At 45.4% G+C, this 21,099-nt stretch overlaps 1 protein-coding gene across 1 annotated transcript in view; it reads left to right on the top strand.

The window, feature by feature from the left end:
- The window catches only part of LOC122245775 (uncharacterized), a 211,950-nt gene that overhangs the window by 132,243 nt on the left and 58,608 nt on the right, over positions 1-21,099 (top strand). The window lies entirely within an intron of this gene.

Below are 21,099 nucleotides of genomic sequence, written 5' to 3'. Positions count from 1 at the left end.
TTGTCCATAAAGAAGAGAGGAAAAGGATGTTTTTTTTTTTTTTTTTTTTTTTTTTAATTTGTATCTTGTGGTTTTGGGTTCTTTATTTCTTTATGTCGTTTATTTGCTCATTTGTTATTTTTCTTTACAAGTTTTGACACTATGCAACTATATGACATCATTGTAAGGCATTATGAATAGAGACACATTTTCGTGGCGTTTTGATGACGGCAGAAAATTATATCTGCACGGATTAATATTTTTTTTAACTATTACAAAAGCTAATCCTTTTCATTTTTTTTTTCAAATTTGTATTCACATTATGCAAAACGGAAATGAAGCGTAAAAAAGCAACACGGAAGTATATAGAAGAACGTAAGACTTACATAAACAATAAAGTAAACAACATTGAAAACAAACATGTAGTCAAGAGTCTAATCTATATAAAAAAAAATAAAAATAAAAATAAAGCAAGACCCAAGAAACGAAAACACAAAAATAAACAAAGCAAAAGAAACAAAGAAACCTCCACGCAACTCCCCACTCTCCCACAACCCCCCTCCCCCCGAAAAAAAAAAAAAAAAAAACAAAAAAAAACGAAAAACACAATACCCACATATAATTTAATTCCCCGCGTGTCTGTTTAGGGAGCGGGACAAAATATGGTTCCGGTGAGACTTATGATAATATTTTCCCTTTGGTAAGAGTTCCGTCTGCCACAAACAACTTAGGCAGACATGCTGAAGAAGTGATACGGAAGGAGAGTTTGCACAGGCTATGAATATATGCAAATATCTACACTGGGTTTCTTTTAGGCTCTAGTGTGAGAGGAGAGAGAGAGAGGGTGAGGGGAGAGAGAGAGGGTGAGGGGAAGGGAAAGAGAAGAGGGAGAGAGAGTGAGAGGAGAGAGAGAGAGAAGCTGAGGGGAAGGGGGAAAGTGAGGGGAAAGAGAAGAGGGAGAGAGAGTGAGGAGAAGAGAGAGGGTGGGGGGGAAGGAGAAGAGGGAGGTGGGAGTTGGGAAAGGGGGGAGGTGAGTGCGAGGGAGTGTAAGAGAGAGGGAGAAGAAAGGAAGGGGAGAGAAGAGGATAGAGTAAAGATAAGGGTGAAGATGGAGGTTGTAATGTAAGTGTGAGGGAGAGGATTATGGTGAGGGTAAGAGAGGGTGAGGGAGAGGATTATGGTGAGGGTAAGAGAGGGCGAGGAAGGGAGGAGAAATGAGAGTGACGGACAAGTAAGGGAGTGATTGAGAAAAAGACAAGGAGACCGAGAGAAGAGACGGGAGAGTGAAAGAAAGAGTAAGTAATAGAATGAAAACAAGGACAGACACAAAGAAATCCCAAAAAAGAAAAACAAAAACAAAACTAACCAAACAAAAACAAAGGAAACTGAAGCACACACACACACACACACACACACACACACACACACACACACACACACACACACACACACACACACACACACACACACACAACCCCCCCCCCTCCCAGATTCGAAGTCCCCGCTCACACGAAGCATAACCAGAATAGCTTGTATCAACCATCTGAGCTCAGGAACCGAACACAGATAAAGTCCGCTTGGAATTGGGAACGTGGCTGGAATGCGTGGCGGCTTGTGGTTCCTCTGCGCTGGCTGGGGGGGGGGGAGGTATGGAAGGAGGTCTTGCTGATAGTAATGGTGGTAATAATGGTAGTTAATGGTAGTTATGATGATGGTGATTCGGAGGATGGTATTGGTGCGATGGTAAATGGAGTCAATATCATAATAATGATGATGGTGATAATGATGATGAGCATGATAGTGATAATGATAACAATAACAATAATAGTAATGCTAACAATAATATCAAACATGATGATAATGATAATACCAATAATAATGATAAAAATAATAGCAGTGATAATGATGATAATGAGGATAACAACGAAGACAATGATAATAATAATAATAATAATAATGATATTGGTATGATAATAAAACTCATGATAATAATGAAATATTTCTAATTGATGACAGTGTTTGTACTGATAACACTCGTAATGATAATGATAACAGTAATGATAACGATGATAATCATTCTGCTGTTGTTGGGTCTGTTAATGGCGATGATCAAGCACTTAATAACGATAACAATAGAAATAAAATTGCAATCATAACAAGCAAAAGCAAACATTACAAGAAAGAAGGCCGATGCAAAAAGATCCTTCTGAACTCACGGATTTGCAACATCAACTAGACTTGCAAGTTCGCAGTGCAACATCGGCGATTCCCCTTCTTCCCCCTTCCGCCTTCTCACCTCCTTCCTTTCCTCTCTATTCTTGTTTTTCTCCTTTCGTCTTTCCTTTTCCCTTTCCCTCGTTCTGTGATCTTATTCCTTCCATTTTTCACATTTCTATTTCCACTCCTTTCGTTCTCCTTCTTACCATCCACCTTTCTCCATCTTCTCTCATTTCCTGCTTACCTCCCTTCCCCCTTCCTTCTCTTTCCATCCTTCCCTTCTACCCTCCTTCCTACTCCCTCTTCCCTACCTACCTCCCCTCCTTCTTTCCTTCCTTTCTCTCTCCCTCCATCCCCTCAACTTTCAAACCTTTCCTTTCACCACTTCTTATCTCCCTCTTTCCCTCCCTTCCACCTTCCTTCCCTCCCTCCTTCCTTCTCTCCCCCCTCCCTCTCTCTCCCTCCCTCCCTCCCTCCCTCCCTCCCTCCCCGTCTGCCTCCCCCCTCCCTTCCTCCTTCCTTCTCTCCCTCCCTCCTTCCTTCTCTCCCTCCCTCCCACTCCTCCCGTTCACGTGGCTACGTTACTCCTTCTCATTTACAGTTTATCTCAGAGAAGGACGGCTGTAGTTAAGAATCACAGCGCAACACGACCGCTGCTTCGTAAAACACGATAACAGCCGCAGGACGAGAAAGCTATGAGAAATGGAGGCGAGAGGGAGAGAGAGAGAGAGAAAGAGAGGGAGGGAGAGGGAGAGAGGAAGAGAGGGAGGAAAATAAGAAGGAGAGGGTAACGGAGAAGAAGGAGAAGGAGAAGGAAGAGGAGAAAAAGGAAAAAAAGAGGAGTAGAAGAAGAAGGAAAAGGAGGAGGAGGAGGAGGAAAAGAAGAAGAAGAAGAAAAAGAAGAGGAAGAAGAAGAGGAAGGAGAAGGAGAAGGAAAAGGAGAAGGAAGAGAAGGAAAATGAGAAGGAGGAGGAGACGAGAAGAGAGAGAGGAGAGAAAGGAAGAGAGAGCGAGAGAGAGAGAGAATGAGATAAAATTAAAAGGAAAAACTACCCCCCCCCCCCACCTCCCTCCTTGACACCAAAACCAACCATGGAAGCGGAAAAACGGAAAAGGTCGCCTTAGAGTGATATATTAAGGTTCGCCTTTCTAATGGTCGCTGTTTCGCCTTCGGAAGTGCGAGGGTAATTGCCAAAGTTTAATGTTTATCTGGAAGAGTTACCCCTTAACCGCGCTCCATCATCGTTTTCTACAGCCTCGGCCGCCAGCGTCTCCCTCAGAGGTCACGGTGTTACTTACCCTCGGACTCTCGTGAGGGTTGGCTGCTTCTCTTCTCTCTCTCGTCTTTCTGTTTTTTTCTTTTCTTATCTCTCACTTTGCTTCTCTTCTCTCTCTCGTCTTCCCTCTGTTTCACTCTCTTTCTTTCTGTTTTTTTTTTCTTCTTATCTCTCACTTTGCTTCTCTTCTCTTCTCTTCTCACTTCTCCTCTCCCCTTTCTCTCTCACTCTCTCGTTCTCTCTCTATTTTTCTTTCTCCTTCTCTTTCCCTCTCTGGCTTTCTCTCTATATCTCTTCCTTTCAGAAGAGGAAAGAAAAAAAACGAAAAAAAAAGTACGGAAAGGAATGGGAAATAGAGAGAGAGAAAGACAACAATAAAAGGAAATAGAAGAGAAGAAAGAAAGTAGATGACGAGGAGACATAGGAGAAGAGGCAACAACCAGCTACTGCCAAGAACGCCTGTTACTTTGGGGGGCTTTTCCATTGAGGTTTTGCCGTCGTGTCTCCCGACGTCGGAAGTTGGAGGAGTTCGAGAAGCGAGGGATATCCAGGGGACGGAGGGGGGGGGGGAGAAAGGGGGATGAAAGGGGTGGGGGGAGGAAGGGGACGGAGGGGGGGAGGGGGGGGAGAAAGGGGGATGAAAGGGGTGGGGGGAGGAAGGGGGGGGGGGGGGGGAGGGGGGAGGGAGGGGGGGGGGGAGGTGATGCGAAGGGTGGGGAGGTAAGAGAAGAAAGAAAAGGAAAGGAGGGGAAGGGAGGGGAGGAGGGAGGTGAGAGGGGGGGGGAGAGGGGGGAGGGAGGAAGGAGTGGGGAGGGGGGGAAAGGAAGGAAGAGGGGGGAGGGGGAGGGGAGGGGAAGAAAGGGGAGGGGGAAGGAGAGGGGTGGGGGAGAGGGGGGGAGGGAGGGAGAAGGGAGGGAGGGGGGAGGGAGAGGGAGGAAAGGGGGAGGAAGGGGTGGGGGGGTGGAGGGGAAGAAAGGGTAAGGAAGGGGAGGAAGAGGATAAGAAGGAGAAGGAAAAGGAAAATGAGAATGAGAAAGAAAAGGAAAAGTAGAAGGGAGAACGAGAAGGAATAGGAGGAGAAGGAGAAGGAACAGGAGGAGAAGGAGAAGGAGAAGGAAAAGTTGGGAGGGAGGGAGAGGGAGGAGTGAGAGGGAGGGGGGAGGGAGGGGGAGGGAGAGGGAGGGGGGAGGGAGAGGAGGGAGGGAGGGGGAGGGAGAGGAGGGAGAGAGGGGAGGGAGAGGAGGGAGGGGGAGAGAGGGGGGAGAGGGGAGAGAGAGAGGGAGGGAGGAAGAGGGAGAGAGAGGGAGGGGGAGGGGGGAGAGAGAGGGAGGTGGAGGGGGAGGAGTGAGAGGGAGGGGGAGCGAGTGGATGGAGGGGGGGAGGAAAAAGGAGAGGGAGAGGGAAGATAAGAGAAGGGAGAGGTAGGGTAAGAGGTAGGAAGGGTTGGAAAAAAGGAGAGAGAAGAGGGGATGAAGGGAAGAAGGAAAGAGGGGAAGAAAGGAAAACGAAGAGAAGGACGATTAGAGGAAGAGTGGGAAAGGGAAAGACAAAGAGAGAAAAAGTGAAAGTAAAAGTGAGAGACAAGAATATGTATAAGAAGAATAAAAACAGAGAGAGCGAGAAAGACAACAAGAGAGCAATAAAACTCCTTTAAAAAAACTGTCCTATAAGCCTTTAAAAAATGCAACACTTACAACAACAACAGCAACATCGACCAGATTTCCAACTAACACGATTATTCTTTTTTAGAGGGGGGGGGGGAAGCTAACACTCATATTAGCAAGAATAACTGCCCGTCAGTTAAAAAAAAACATCTAAAAAAATGCTAAATTTGTATAATGAAACGGACATGGGAAGTCAAAGAATTAAAAAGAAAAAGGATTTAATAAAATATTAAAGCAGAATTTCCCAATCAGGTCTGTCTGATCCGATCAGTCATCAGTTTCTGTCGCTCTCTCTCTCTCTCTCCCTCCCCCCTCTCTCTTTCTCTCCCCCCCTTCTCTCTCTCTTTATCTCTCCCTCCCTCCCCCCCTCTCTCTCTCTTTGTTTCTCCCCCTCCCCCTCCCCCCTCTCTCTCTCTCTCATTCTCTCTCTCTCTCTCTCTCTTTCTCCCTCCCTCTCTTTCTCTCTGGCCCTTTGCCTCGCGGGACAGCTCCCGTGATTGCGTCATCGAAGAGATACATGGCTTGGAGGCAGCGTAGGTGGTGGTGGGGGAGGGGTGAAGGAGGAGGGGTGGTGGGGGATGATGGGGTAGTGGGGAAGGTGATGAAGGGCCTGGGGAAGGGGTAGCTGGGAGTGGATGAGGGAAAGGGAGGACAAGGTGGAAGAGGTTGATGATGAGGAAGGGGAGATGTAATAATGTGGGTGATGGAGGATGAGGTGGAGCAAAGAAGAGAGGAAGTGAAGAGAAGAGAAGAGAGAGAGGTTGTGATGGAGGTGGAAGGGATGTAACGTTGGAAAAAATGTAAGAAGAATAATAATTAAGATAATGATGCTATATTATACAGCACGATAAAAAAGAAAAAACAGGAAAATGAGGATAGAAAATGAGACAAGAGAAAGGCAGAGAGCAGAGAGCAAAAAGGCAAACGAAAGCAATGGAAACCGACTGGAAACTTGGAGTAGAAGAAAGGAAATTTGCTTGTCGGGCCCGGATGGAAATCATTATTGAGTCTCACAAGTACCCATTTAGGAGGGGGGAGGGAGGGAGGGAGAAGAGAGGGAAGGAGGGAGAAGGGAAGGAGGGAGGGAGAGAGGGAGGGAGGGAGAATGGAGGGAGGGAGGGAATGAGTGAGTTAGCGAGAAGAGATGAGAGAGAGAAGAGATGCTGGAGGATGAGGAGATGAATCAAGAGAGAAGGTGAAATCAGAGACACAGACAGACATATAAGCAATCAAACAAACTAACAAATAGTAATAGGACAGGCATACAAACGAATACAAAGACAAACACAGACAGACAGACAGGCAGACAGACGGATATGTATACAGACAAACAAACAAACAGACAGACGGATAGACATACAAACAAACAGACACACATACAGACAGACAGACGGATAGATAGACAGAGAAACAAACAGACAGATATGCAGACATGCATACAGACAGACAGACAGACAGACAGACGGATAGATAGACAGAGAAACAAACAGCCAGCCAGACAGAGGGACAGACATACAGACATACATACAGACAGACAGACAGACAGACAGACAGACTGACATACATACATACAGACAGACAGAGTGTCGCCCAACCCTCTTAGAGCAAAAGTGACCGGAGTGGAAGTATCGGCAAATGATTCCCGTGACAATAGGGGCTTCCCGTCGCGTCGCGTCGGGCGGGTGTGGGTGCGAGCGCTCAGTGACAAGAGATGAGGAAAGGCGCGAAGTTGCGATGAGGCTGGGAGCGAGTGATGATTGGGGGCTTGTGTGAGGAGGAGGGAGAGGGATGGAAAGGATGGAAAGAGAGAGAGGGAGGGAGAGGGAGGGAGGGAGGGAGGGAGGGAGGGAGGGAGGGAGGGAGGGAGGGGAGGGGGAGGGAGGGAGGGAGAGAGAGGGGGAGAGAGAAGGGGAGGGGGAGGGAGAGAGGGAGAGGGAGAGGGAGAGAGAGAGAAGGTGCGGGAGAACGGGTTGGGGAAAGGGAAAAGGTGAGGGCGAAGGTGAGGGTGAGGGAGAGGGTGAGAGTGAGGGAAAGGGAGAAGGCGAGGGTGAAGGATAGGGAGAGGGAGGAGGAGAAAGAGAAAGAGAAGGAGAAGGAGAAACAGAGGGAGAGGGAGAGGGAAAGGGGAAAGAGAGAGAGAGAGAGCAAATGTGAGGAAAAGGGTAATAGTAAGGAAGACGGAAACGGAAACAGAAAGGTGGAGAGACAAAGACTGTGAATTTTAGAGAGAAAGAGAGAAATAGAGAAAGAGAGAAATAGAAAAAGAGAGAAAGCATGAAAGAGAGAAATAGAGAAAGAGAGAAAGCATGAAAGAGAGAAATAGAGAAAGAGAGAAAGCATGAAAGAGAGAAATAGAGAAAGAATAAAAGAGAGAAATAGAGAAAGAGAAAAAGCATGAAAGAGAGAAAGAGAGAAATAATAAAAGAGAGAAAGCATGTAAGAGAGAAATAGCGAAAGAGAGAAAGAGAGCGTGAGGTAAGAGAGCGATAGATAGAACCTTTCACCCGAACCGCCTCGAGATTTCTTCATTAACCGAGACTGGAGAGGATAAGATATTTTTTCTCCTTTCCTGAGACCCGCCGGGAATGATGTCGGAATGAAATGATGATGACAGTGCATTAACTTGTCGTGTCTTGGGAGGAGGAGGAGGAGGGAGGAGGAGGGAGGAGGGTGGAGGGAGGAGGGTGGAGGGAGGAGGGAGGAGGGAAGGAGGAAGGAAGGGTGGAAGGAGGAGGGAGGAGGGACTAGGACGAAGGAAGGAGGGAGAACAGGGTGGAGGAGGAGGAGGAGGGAGGAGGAAGAGGAGGGAAGAGGGAAGAGGGAGGAGGGAGGAGGGAGAAGGAGGGAGGAGGAAGAGGAAGATTAAAGAGATGATGATTATGATGATGATTATGATGTTGATGATGATGAGGAGGGAAGGATGGAGGGAGAAAGGGATGGAGGGAGAAAGGGATGGAGGGAGAAAGGGAAAGAGGGAGGGAGAGAGGGAGGGAGGAGGAAGAGGAAGATTAAGGGGATGATGATGAGGAGGAGGAGGAGCAGAAATAGGAGTAAGGCAAGACGATGTTGTAGGAAAACGACTTAATGTAAAAGAAAGTCGTAAAGACACAAAAAATGTGATTTTTAGGAACCTTTTCTATTTTTTTTTTTCAAATTTGGAATTCGTGTTCGTCTGATTGCGCACATTCCCCCCCCCCCCAAAAAAAAAAAAAAAAAAAAAAAAGAAATCGGCCTTATTAATCTCGGACTCTTGATACACCTTGTTTTCCCGCTGTTTCTAAAGTTAGATGGGTATGTTAAAGCATGTACACACGCACGCACACACACATACAAACACACACACACACACACAGAGGCACACACACACACACTCACACACACACTCACACTCACACACACATAAACACACACATGCACACATACACACACAGTGAAAACGAGCTCCTGCACCAATAGTAATTAAGGTCAGGCCTCTCAGGGACTACCTCCCCCCCCCCTCCCCGTTCCTTTTCCTCCCACCTCCCTATTTATCCTCCCTTTTCCCCCACCGCTCATCTCCCTCCCCCCTTTTTTCCCTCTCTCTACCCTCTTTAGCACTCTCCTTTCCTCCCTCTCCCTACCCATTTTAGCACTCTCCTTTCCTCCCTCTCCCTACCCATTTTAGCACCCTCCTCTTCCTCCCTCTCCCCCATTAAACTCTTCCCTACCTCCCTCCTTCCCTCCCTCACCCCTGATCCCCCCTTCCCCCTCCCCGAGTCAGGACATTGCGAGATCGCGTGCCTGAGAGACAGCCCAGGCGAGTGATAAATCCTTCTGTGTCCTGCCAGGTAGATCCTTTTCTCTCCCGGCGATCTACGTGGGTTGTTGGCAAGGTAGGATGTGGGGGGATCTTTTTAGGGTATTTTTAAGGTGGTTGGTTTTGGGGTTTTAGGGTAGAGAAGGATTTAAAAAAATCTATGATAAGATGATTATAATTGATAATTGATGATTAGTCGTTTGGTTTGGTTTTCGTGATGATAAAAGCGTGGATTTGACGTAGGCTGCTCACCCTTTCCAAATGCAGAGGGTGATGGAATGGTGGGCTACATCAGCCCTTTACAGCATTTATACGACCACATTTAATTTACTAATGTGATGGCCGAAAACAGTTCACGCGTCGGGTAAAAAAAAAAGAGTAATTCAGGTAAGAGTTTTTTTTATGTGGGGCGAGGGTGATGCCCAGCCACTGCCTTTTCTGCAAAACGCTGCTGCTCGTGCTGCTTCTGCTGCCTCTGCTTCTGCTGCTGTTCCTCCTGACTACTCTTCCGTGTCTGATAAACCCTTCAGGTTCACGAAGTAATATAAAAACTGGAACAATTATACACCAATTATAAGCTTGATAATGCCTGTGATGCGTGCTAGCATTACCATTAAAGGCATACTTTTGTTTATATTTGATAGTTAACTTTCAACTGGTTCAATTAGCTTTTCCAGTTAAAGGAAAATTGTTATTGGCATTGTAAGTGAAACGAGGGGGTTGATCCCCGTAGAGTTGTCAATGTAAAACGACTATTTGTATTTTTTTCCTGTAGTATTCGTTTATCTCATATTTCGCCCAATTTGTAATGCTATTCCCTCCCTCCCCCCCTCCCCCTCCCCCCATCTCTCTCTCTTTCATTGTCCTTTTCCTCTTTCCCTTACGTAATTTCACACCTGTTTAGTCGGCAATCGATCATTCCTATCAACATTCATAGATAATTAACACATCACTACAAACTTTTAACATTTAGAATCACACAGACAAAATCTATATATAAATCTGGATTCATTTTAGGCTCAACAATGCCATCGCACTCGGAATTATAGATTCGGCAACGTCATTTAAGCTTTGACAGTTTAATGAAATTATTGAAGGCTGGAGGGTGAGAGTGTGAGGGTGAAAGAGAGAGAGAGAGAAGGTAAGAGAAGGGAAGAGAAGAGAAGGGAAGGGAAGGGAAGGGAAGGGAAGAGAAGAGAAGAGAAGAGAAGGGAAAGGAAGGGAAGAGAAGAGAAGAGAAGAGAAGGGAAAGGAAGGGAAGGGAAGAGAAGAGAAGAGAAGAAAAGAGAAGAGAAGAGAAGGGAAATGGAGGGAAGTGAAGGGAAGGGAAGGGAAGAGAAGAGAAGAGCAGAGAAGAGAAGAGAAGAGAAGAATAGGGAAGGGAAGGGAAGAGAAGAAAAGAGAGGAAAAGTGAATAGAATATGTTACAATATAATAGAAGAGAAGGAAAGGGAAGAGAGAAAAAGAGAAGAAAGAGAAATGAAAGTCAAGTTTCATGACAGTGGGTTAAACGGACCTTCCTGCCGTTGTGTTCTAGAAGCATCTGTTCTGGACTGGTATCCCGAATGTATAAGGTCAAAGGTCGAATAAAGTGGGGGGAAAGGAGGAGGTTGAGGGAAGAGGGGAGGGGAGGGGGGAGGGAAGGGACGGTGAGGAGGAGGGGCGAGGAGAGAGGGAGGAGATTGAGATGAGAAGTTGACAGAGAGGGTGAGGGTGAGGGGAGAGAGAGATGCGAAGGACGGGGGGTAGAGGAGTAGGCCACTGGGTTCATGTTTTTGGCGTGAATGTAGCACCTTTAATGTCAGAAACACTGATGCTTTTACCGGCATATCTATGAATGATAATGGTCATAACGCAAAACGGTCAGTCTACACTTTCCAAATAAGATACAACCACAATGACAATGAAAATATTTTGGCTTTTTCATTAATCTTTGTACATGCGCCACTGTACATTAGTCTGTATTCATGTTTTACCCATATTTCCCTTTTTCTCCTTCTCTCCTTCCCTCTTCGTCCCTCTCTCCTTCCCCCTTTCATTTCACTCTTTCCTTCCCCCATTCTCCTTCTCTCCTTCCCTTTTCTCCCTTTCTCCTACCCTTTTTCTCCATTTCACTTCCCCCGTTTTCTCTTTCTGCTCCCTCGCTCTTTCTCTCTACATCCCTCTCTCTCCCCTCTCACTTTCCCTTACACCCTTCCTTCGCACACACAACTGTAGGGTACGAACATCCTTTCCGTATTAAGTAACAAGTAAATATTTAACTGATTAAATACTGGTATCGGTAGTAGGATTTAGCCCAGATCTCGTATCCATTGGACCTGTCACTTTGAATGAGTATTTGAGACCGTATGGAAGGAAGAGGTAGAGGGGGTAGGGGTGGTGGTGTCGGTAGGGGGTAGGGGTGGTGGGGGTAGGGGTGTTGGTAGGGGGTAGGGGTGGTGGTGTTAGTAGGGGGTAGGGGGTAGGGGTGGTGGGGGTAGGGGTCGAGGTGTCGGTAGGGGGTAGAGGGGAGGGGTGGTTGGGGTAGGGGTGGTGGTGTTAGTAGGGGGTAGGGGGGTAGGGGTAAGGGTGAAGGTGTCGGTAGGGGGCACGGATAAAGGTGTCTGTAGGGGGCAGGGATAAAGGTGTCAGTAAGGGGGTAGGGATACACGTAGGGATACAGGTAGAATCGAAAAAGGAAGCGGGGAACGAAGAGTGATGAAGGAGGGGAGCTCCAATAGATGTAAAAGGAGAATGACAATGGAGAGAAAACTGAAGGGTGTTTGTAATGATAGTAATAATAGTATTGATGGGTTGGTAATGTTAATAATTATTCTGTCGCTGAATTTTACTTCACAGATGACAGATATGATGATAGAAATGATTCGATATGATTAATCAAGATACAGGGACCACCAGAGAGAGAAAGAGAAAGAGAGGGGTGGGAGAGAGAGAGAGAGACAGAGAGAGAGAGAGAAAGAGAGAGAGAGAGATGGGGGGGGAAGAGAAAAGATAGAAAAATAGAAGAAAGAAAGAAGAAATGAAATAGAAAGAAAAAATAGAGAAATAAGTGAAAAGAGAAAAGAAAAGAGAAAAGAGACAGAAATAAAAGAAAATGTGGGGAGGAAAAAGAGAAATAGAAGAAACTAGAAAAGACATAGAACAGAAGAGAGAAGATAGAGAGAAGATAGATAGATAGATAGATACATAGAGCGCCAGGGTAAGAGAGGGAAATAAAACCGAAAAGAAGAGAAAGAGAGAACCGACCAGACCTATCATCGCACACCAATAACGCCCATGGCAATCACGTTCCCGTAATGAGAGATACCCGATTACCCGCGCCGCCAATCTCCGCGCGAGGACACAAGCCAAGTAATTCCTCAAGTGTAAGATTCACTTGCTAATAGGCGTCTATTTGGTCCAAGGGCAATGCTAAATTGACTTTAGTTGCCTGGAGCCCGAGTAATGACTTTGCACGTAATTCGAGCGATTGTGATTGTGTTATCGCAATTGGCACCGGAGGGGCCGGAAATGACCTTAGAAACACCTTATTGCAGTCGTGTCTGTTTCGTCGCTTTAATAGGTCGGGCTGTGTCCTTTCCCGTATTTCGCCCTGCTATTCTGATTATTATGTCAGTTGTTAGTTTTCTTTTTCTTCCTTTTTTCTTTCCTCAAACCTCCTAAATTTCAGTTTTTCCGACTTTTCCCCCGTTTGCCTTTTTTATCTTCTCCCTTTCTTATTCAAACTTTCTTCTGTGTCCCCTTTTATCATTTCTCTTCCTCCTATTCTGCCTCTTCCCCCTTCCTTTTCCTACTCTACCTCCACTGTCTACGCATCCACCCCCCCCCCCTCCCCCCTTGCATCTTCTCCTACCAACTCCTCTACCCCACCACGGCCTCCTCCCTCCCCTCTTCCTCATCGCGCCTACAGGACACAAAAGGACACCAGAGAGCAGAGAGAAAGAGAAAGAGAGGGGTGAGGGAGAGAGAGAGAGACAGAGAGAGAGAGAGAAAGAGAGAGAGAGAGATGGGTGGGGGGGGGGGAAGAGAAAAGATAGAAGAGAGATAGAAGAGAGAGGAAGAGAGAAGAGAAAAAGAGAGAAGAGAGAAAGAGAGAAGAGAGAAAGAGAGAAGAGAGAAAGAGAGAAGAGAGAAGGTAGAGAGAGAGAAAATAGAGAAAAAAGAGAAGAGAGAGAAAGAGAAGAGAGAGAAAGAGAAGAGAGAGAGAAGAGAGAGAGTGGGGGAGGGAAAGAGAGAAGATAGAAGAGAGCTAGAAGAGAGAGAGAGAGAAGATAGAGAGAAGATAGATAGATAGATAGCGAGAGAGAGCGCCAGGGTAAGAGAGGGAAATAAAACCGAAAAAGAAGAGAAAGAGAGAACCGACCAGACCTATCATCCCACACCAATAACGCCCATGGCAATCATGTTCCCGTAATGAGAGATACCCGATTACCCGCGCCGCCAATCTCCGCGCGAGGACACAAGCCAAGTAATTCCTCAAGTGTAAGATTCACTTGCTAATAGGCGTCTATTTGGTCCAATGGCAGTTGCTAATTGAGCTTGTAGTTGCTGAGTCCGAGTAATGACTTTGCAGCGTAATTAGAGCGATTGTGATTGTGTTAGTGCGCATTGGTCACAGGGAGGGGCCGGGAAATGACCTTTAGAAACACCTTATTGCAGTCGTTTTCTGTTTCGTCGCTTTTATATGTCCTGTTTTCCTTTCGTATTTCGCTCCTGCTTATTTCTGATATTATGGTCTAGTTTGTTAGTTTTCTTTTTCTTCCTTTTTCTTCCTCAGAACCTCCTAAATTCATGTTTTTCCTACTTTCCCTTTTTCCTTTTTTATCTTCTCCCTTTCTTATTCAAACTTTCTTCTGTGTCCCCTTTTATCATTTCTCTTCCTCCTATTCTGCCTCTTCCCCCTTCCTTCTCCTACTCTACCTCCACTGTCTACGCACCCACCCCTCCCCCCTCACACCTTGCACCTCCACCAACTCCTCTTCCCACCCCTTCCTCCACCCGTCTCCCTCTTCCTCATCGCCTCCCTCCGCCTCCACCTCTTCCCCCCATTCCTTCCTTCCCTCCCTCCGCCTCCACCTCTTCCCCCCATCCCTTCCTTCCCTCCCTCCCCATCCGCCCTCCTCCCCCCTCCTACTCAAGGGCATCGACTGCGGTCTGTTAGGTGGAGGGCCTCGTCCCAAGCGGCCGGTTGAAGGGGGCCCTAGAGAAGGGGAAGAAGAGGGGGGAAAGGGAAGGGGAGGTAAGGAGGGAGGAGGAGTTGAAGAGGAGAAGGGACCGGAAGGGAAAGGGGTAGGACAGGGGAAAGGGGAGATGGAAAAGGGGGATGAGAGTAAGGGAGAGGAAGAGTGGGAAGGAAAAGGAAGGGAGAGAAGGGTGTAGTGTTAGGATGGGGGGAATGAAGGGAGTAGAGGATATTTTTTTGGGGAAAATAAAAGTAATAAATTATAATGGATTAGGGCAGTGGGAAGGGATTAAATAATCATGATAGGCAGAAGAAGAAAACGAAGAGAAAAAAATCAAATAAAGATAAACGATCATAGATACAAGAATGAAAAAGAAAAGAACAAGAACAACCAACAACAGTGGACAAAAAGACCCCCCACCCCCACCCCCACCCCGACCCCACTCTACTCAAATCATCATCCAGCCATTCCATCTTTGAAACGACATGCCTTTCCTGGAACACGACCGGGAAGCGAACCAAATCAAACCCATAGATTTGCCTCTATCAGGAGCTTCCTCTTTCGGTTTCGAAATTTATGGGCATACGCACACATACTGGCACACGCACATGCACACATACACGCACACGCTCACTCACACACACACACATTTCAAAAACACACATTGGTCTTCTTTACATTCTAACCAAATGAATAAATACAAAATGAAAGCTACTGAATGTTTGAAGTAAAATTGTCAAGAACAGATTTAAGAACGGAAAAAAGAGAGAGAAAAAAAATATTTAATGAAAGGCATGAAGGACGCGACGGATGGATCATTATCAAGTTAATTACAAATACCTACGTGTAACCAAGGTATGTGAAGCATGGGTGTTGGCCCGTAGATTTTATCTCCAAAATATTGCCCATCTGCATTTACTAAAGTAAGAAAATTAACATTGGAAATAGCAGAATCAGAAATTAGACGATGGAAGAGGAAGGAGAACAACCAATAAAGCGAAAGGGGAAATAAAGCCAATCAAAGAATAAGAGGAATTGAAGAGAAGAGAAGTCTCACGATATAACAATTTCCTGCAAAGAAAAGGAGAGAGCGAAAGCTGACGATAGAGAAGACGATACAAAGAAGAAGATAAAGATGTGATTGGATGTAAACAAGGCAGATGAAGATAATGAGAAAAAAAGAGAAGAGGAAGAAGGCGATAAAATAAGGATAGACAATAGCAGTGATACAGATATTAATAATAAAAATTATATTAGCTATAAAACGCATCAACAACAACAATGATAGTAATGTTAACGACAATGACAATAGTACATAACAAAAATGATAATAGAAATAACAATAACAATAATAGTGATGATGATAATGCAACAGCTGCAATACCAAGGCCACTAACATGCAGAAATTAAGCAAAGGAATGTCTCGGCGAGGAAAACATTTTGAAAGACATTGCAACGCTAAGCAAAAAAAAAAAAAAAAAAAAAAAAAAAAAAAAAAAAAAAAAAAAAAAAAAAAAAAAAAAAAAAACTACCGAGTAAACATTTCATCAAGTAAATTCCAAGTCTTGTAAAATCATTTAATAAAACTGAACTATGAAATTAGCTCTTCAGAGTTATGACAGGGGCTTATGCTCATTAATTAAAATTAAAAGGGAGGAAATATTTATAGTTTAGAGCAATCGGAAAACGAAATGATTTGTTTTCTATTTTAATTAGTCATGTGTTAAGGATTTGGTTGTTGCCGTAATGAACGATGAAAAAAAAAAACTGCCTTAATCTTATTCGTTTATTATCCTTTTTTTTCTCTCGCTCTTGTTCTCTGTTTGTCTGTTTGTCTTTGCTTCTCTTTCTCTGCTCTCTCTCTCTCTCGCTCTTTCTCTCCCCCCTCCCTTCTCCTCCCTCCCTCTGACTCCACCCTCCTCATTCCCCTCTCCAACTTTCTCATACTCTCTCTCTCTCCTTCTCTTTCTCTCGATCCTTTCTCTATGGTAGGCGCATTCGGAGGAGAGAGCTGGGTGTTTTTCCCGTCACGAGAATCCAATCACGTCTTAAGGATTTTATAACCCGACGTTCTAATTGGTTGGATCAAAGTCTCGTTACCGTGACTTTCCCTCCGCGTCACTTTTGTTGGGCTGAAAGGAAGAGGATAATCACGAAAAGAAACGAAGAAGAGAAGGAGAGAGAAGAATAGAGCGAAGGAGACAAATAGGAGAAGAGGGCAAAATTTAGGAGGAAAATAAATGGTTGGGGGAAATGAGCAGATGAATACATTCATGAACGGATTTGTTGAAAGAGAAATTGAAATAGTTGAAATGAGACTTTGAGGATAAATAGGTAAAGGAAGGAAAAGATAATGGTTAACGAAAGCATGGTTAAGGAATAGAGAATAAGAGCGAGCTAGCGAGAGAGAGAGAGAGAGAGAGAGAGAGAGAGAGAAAGAGTTAGCGAGAGAGAGAGAGAGAGAAAGAAAGAGATAGCGAGAGAGACAGATAGCGAGAGAGATAGATAGATAGAGAGAGAGAGAGAGAGAGGAAAGAGATAGACCGATAGCAAGAGCGTAAAACTTGCATCAACGTCTTACAAGTTTTATTAAAATCATCGCGTGGCGAGCCATCCCCTTTTCTCATCCTGAAGACACGTTATCAGGGAATGAATTGTTGTTTCAGTAGTTCGTTCCCCGCGCCTTCGTGTCTCATATCGCGGCTTCAGTGTCTCGCTCACAAACTTTACTGCTTCATTGTTTCGGACATATGCCTTTTTACTTTAGTTTTTTTTTCAAGTTTAGGTTCATATGTTAAGCCTAAAATGGTTATTTGATTGAGAGTTATAACGCTGTTTAACAATTTTCCGAAAGAACGCGTAAAAAAAAAGTCCTTATTATATTTGTCTCTGTTGGTTTTGCTTCCGCCAAGATTTCGAAATGTTCGAACCTCTACTTCAGGGCTTCATTCTAGACCCAAAGACCTTTCGCCGTCTCCATGTGCATCCTTCGCTATCATCGTTACAACTAGGTTTGTTGTGGTTCTGTTAATAACATGATAACACACTTATTATTCATGGGTTTATATCGAATAACTCGCACCCGACGCGACCTTTGTGAGAAGAGTGTCAACAATAATTAGAAGGAGAGGGAGAATCAAGGAGGATGAAGGGGGGAGGTAAGGTGGGAGAGAGGATGTGGGGAGGGGGGGGGTGAAGATAAAGTAGGGAATCGGGTGTGAAAGGGAGGAGGAAAGCGTAATGGGGAGAGGAGACTCTGAAAGCAAAGACAGGGAATACGGAGATAAACTTGGGTCAAAGATATTGGGAGAAAGAGATAAACTTTGAGGGTAAAAGGGAAGGAAGGACAGAAAGGAGTAAAACGAAGGGTAATAATCGATGGAAGGGAGTGAAGGAGGGAGGGAAACAGAAGGAAATGATAAGGGGAAATGGGAGAAAGAGAATAGGGCGATGAAATTGAAAGGGAAGAGGGAGGGAGAAAGAGGATGTGTCAGCGGTGGTGAAAAACTTATAGATATAGATACAAAGGAATAACTTAAAAGAAAATAAGGAAAAGTATTATTCAAGGTACACAAAGAGAAAATTAAACAAAAAAACAAGCAAATAAAGAACGGAGATAAAAGCAAATGAAAACAAACTATGTGAATATTGAGAATCCAAATGAGAGAGAAAATAAAGTCAGTGATAAAATAATATCCGCCGAGCTTGAAAGCATCCCCGCTTGCGCACAAAGCGGTGATGGCGGCGACGGAATCAAACGGATCTCATTAGACATTAGAATGATAATTACGCGGAAATTACCGTCGCGGTTCGGGGGCGGTGGGGTGGGATGGGGAGTGGAGAGGGGGAGGGGGAGGTCTCCCGCCCGCCCACAGGCTCCTCTTTTTTTTTATTCTTTTTCTTTCTCCTCTTGCTTTTCGCTCTCTCGCTTTCTTTCTCCACTTCTAACTCTACTCCGCCTCCCTCTCCCTTCCCCCCCATCGCTATCTCCTCTTCCTCCATCCTCTCACCACCTTCCCCAACTCCAACTTCCTCCACTTTCTTTCCTCTCCTCTTTCTTCCTCACTTTTCTTCCCCAACACTCCCTCCCTCCCGTCCCTCCAATCCTCCCCCATCCTCATTCCCCTCCTCCCATCCTCTCCACTCCTACACAACAATCCCTCCCTCTCATACTTCCCCCCCCCCCCACCCTCCTTCCCTCCCTCCCTCCCCCTCCCTCCCTTCCCCACCCTTCCTCCCTCCCTCTCACCCCCTCCCCTCCCCCATCTATCCTTCACTCCCTCCCTCTTTCATCCTATTTCCTGCACCGCTTAATTGCTTCCCAGCGTGCTCGCGGGGATGCAAAATTATCATATTAATTGCTCGCTTCTCGTAGTCGTCCCTCGCAGTCGTCAATGTGTTCCCTTAGGCATATGATTGAAGGTGCGAGCGAGAGTGAAGACCCAGGTCGTCGCGGTCGTCATCTCGAAAAAGTAAACGCAGATGCATGCGAAGGACTTTCGTGGAGGCAGAATGGGATCTCACGCTCTCTCCCCCTCCCTCTCTCTCTCTCTCTGTCTCTCTATGTCTCTCTCTCTCTCTCTTTCTCTCTCTCTTTCTCTCTCTTTCTCTCTCTCTCTCTCTCTCTCTTTCTCTCTTTCTCTCTCTCTCTCTCTATATATATATATATGATGGATAATAATATTAAAGAAATATGAAGATATGAATTATTTTAAAAAGTGGCACATACTAGAGAGGATGTAAAATTAAGAGTGAGAAAGAGAGAGAGAGCGAGAGAGAAAAGAAAACAGAAAAAAAGAGAGAAGAAAGAAAGAAGTTAAGAAAGAAAGCAAGCAAGCGTGGACCGGGGGAGAATCCAGGAGAGAATAAAAAAGAACAGAGAAAGATGTTAAAAACTGTGAACGCCATTTAAACTAAAGAGACCGAGCCTTGCTGCCATTAGCCACCTGCCTCTCCCCCCTTCCCCCTTCCCCCTCTCCTCTCCCTCTCTCTCTCCTCCACTCCCTCTCTTTCCCTATCTTTCTCTCCCTCTCTTTATCTCTTATCTTCATTCCTACTCCTTCTCTCCGTGGCATCGCTAAAAAAAAAAGCATCTGAATTTTCTTTTTCTTTTTTGTAGCTAAGAAACGAAATGGAGATTTCAAAGGACTTTGGACATTTGAAAAAGAAGAAGAAAAAAAAAATGGAATGACTTGAAGAATAAGAAAGAGGAAAAAAAAACAAGGAAAATTTAATAGCAAGGTTCAGGGAACATGAGAGGTGTTCTGTATAATGGTTCCTCATTACTGGCCTTAATAGTGGAATCATTCTTTTTATTCCTCTCTTTGCTGGCTTTTTTTCCCCTTCTTCTTTTCTCTTTCTTCTCTCATTTTAAGCTTCCGATAAGAACCTCTCGTTACGAATAATAATTACACTTGGCTGGCAAAACGACTTTTTTTGCTTTTCTGTTATGAAGTGTAAAAAAAAAGTTTAATTTTTTCGTTGTCTTTGATTGTTTTTTTGTTGTTGTTATTCAAAGAGGATTGAAATAAAGACACTTCAAACGGCATGTCATGAGAGAGAGAGAGAGAGAAAGAGAGAGAGAGAGGTGAATGATGAATACAAACGGGAGAGTAAACAGATAGATATAAAGTGAAGAAGAGCGACAGCAACAGAAAGCGAGAGAGAGAGCGAGAGAGCGAGAGGGAGAGCAATATTGTCCCTCCACAAATATCCCTTCGACATACACAACGGTATTACACTAGCTTGAAGATGGAGGGTAGGGGAGAGGGGAGAGGATTGAGGATAGAAGGGAGAGGGGAGAGAGCGGGGAGGGTAGAGGATAGAGAGAGGATAGATAACAGTGACGAAGGAGGAGGAGGAGGAGAAGGGGGAGAAGTGAGGAGGGGAAGAAGAACAGAAAAGGGGAGATGGGAGGAGAGGAGGAAAGGGAAGAGGAGAAGAGGGAAAATAACGGAGAGAATGAGAAGGATATGAGACTGGCAAGGAGACGGGAGAAGAGAGAAGGATAGGCGAGGGGATAGGAAAGAGGGGACATGGCGGAGAGGTGGAGAGGGGAGAGTCCAGGTGTTTACTGATGCCTAAGTAATACCTCTCCTCCTCCTCCTCCTCCTCTTCCTGATCCTCTCTAATACTCTTCATCTTCCTCATTCTTCGGACACATAAGGGCGTGCGTTGGAGGGGAAGAGGAAGGGGAAGGGGAGGGAGGGAGGGAGGGAGGGAGAGGAAGAGGAAGGGAAAGAAGAAGGGGAAAGAGGGGAAGAGGAAGGGGAAGGAGGGGAAGAGGAAGGAAAAGGAGGGGAAGAAGAAGAGGAAGGAAGGGAAGAAGAGGAAGGGGAAGGAGAAGGGGAAGAGAGAAGGAGGGGGAGGGGGTTGGTGAACGAGAAGAGGGAAACGGCTTATTTCACGCCCTGCGACCCCTCTCCATCTCCCTCCCCCCAACGGGGCTCAAGCGATGATCTCCGCCTTCGAGAAAATTCTACCGATAGTCTCAAATCTCTTGATATAGTTACGCAAACACACGCGCATGTATGGATGCACGGGTACACAAACACACACACACTCACATACATACACACACACACATTTATATACACATAAAACATATATATATACAACAATATATATATATATATATATATATATAAGACGATCAGGAAAATACCGTTAAAATCCAAGTAACCCAAAGGCTTTTAATGGACAATGGAAGCGACCTCGGCTCTGTCACGGCAGAGGGTTCATTGCATCACACGCTCGAGCGGGAGGGGGGGGGGGAAGGGGGTTGAGTGGGCGATGAAGGAAGGGGAGGACCGAGGAGGGCGGGAGAAAAAGAAGAAGAGGAAGAAGTAGTAGTAGAAGAAGAAGAATAAAAAGAAGAAGAAGAAGAAGGAAAAGAAGAAGTAGAAGAAGGGGGAAGGGAGGGGTTGGATGAGAGTGGGAAGGGGAGAAGAAGAACAGAAAAGGAGGGAAAGAAGAAGAGAGGT

The sequence above is a fragment of the Penaeus japonicus genome, unplaced genomic scaffold (assembly GCF_977035675.1).
Source record: "Penaeus japonicus unplaced genomic scaffold, GWHDUDI00000001_assembly GWHDUDI00000002, whole genome shotgun sequence".
NCBI lineage: Eukaryota > Metazoa > Arthropoda > Malacostraca > Decapoda > Penaeidae > Penaeus > Penaeus japonicus.
Note: the sequence above shows the minus strand (reverse complement) of the source record. Positions and strands in the feature narration are given on the sequence as shown.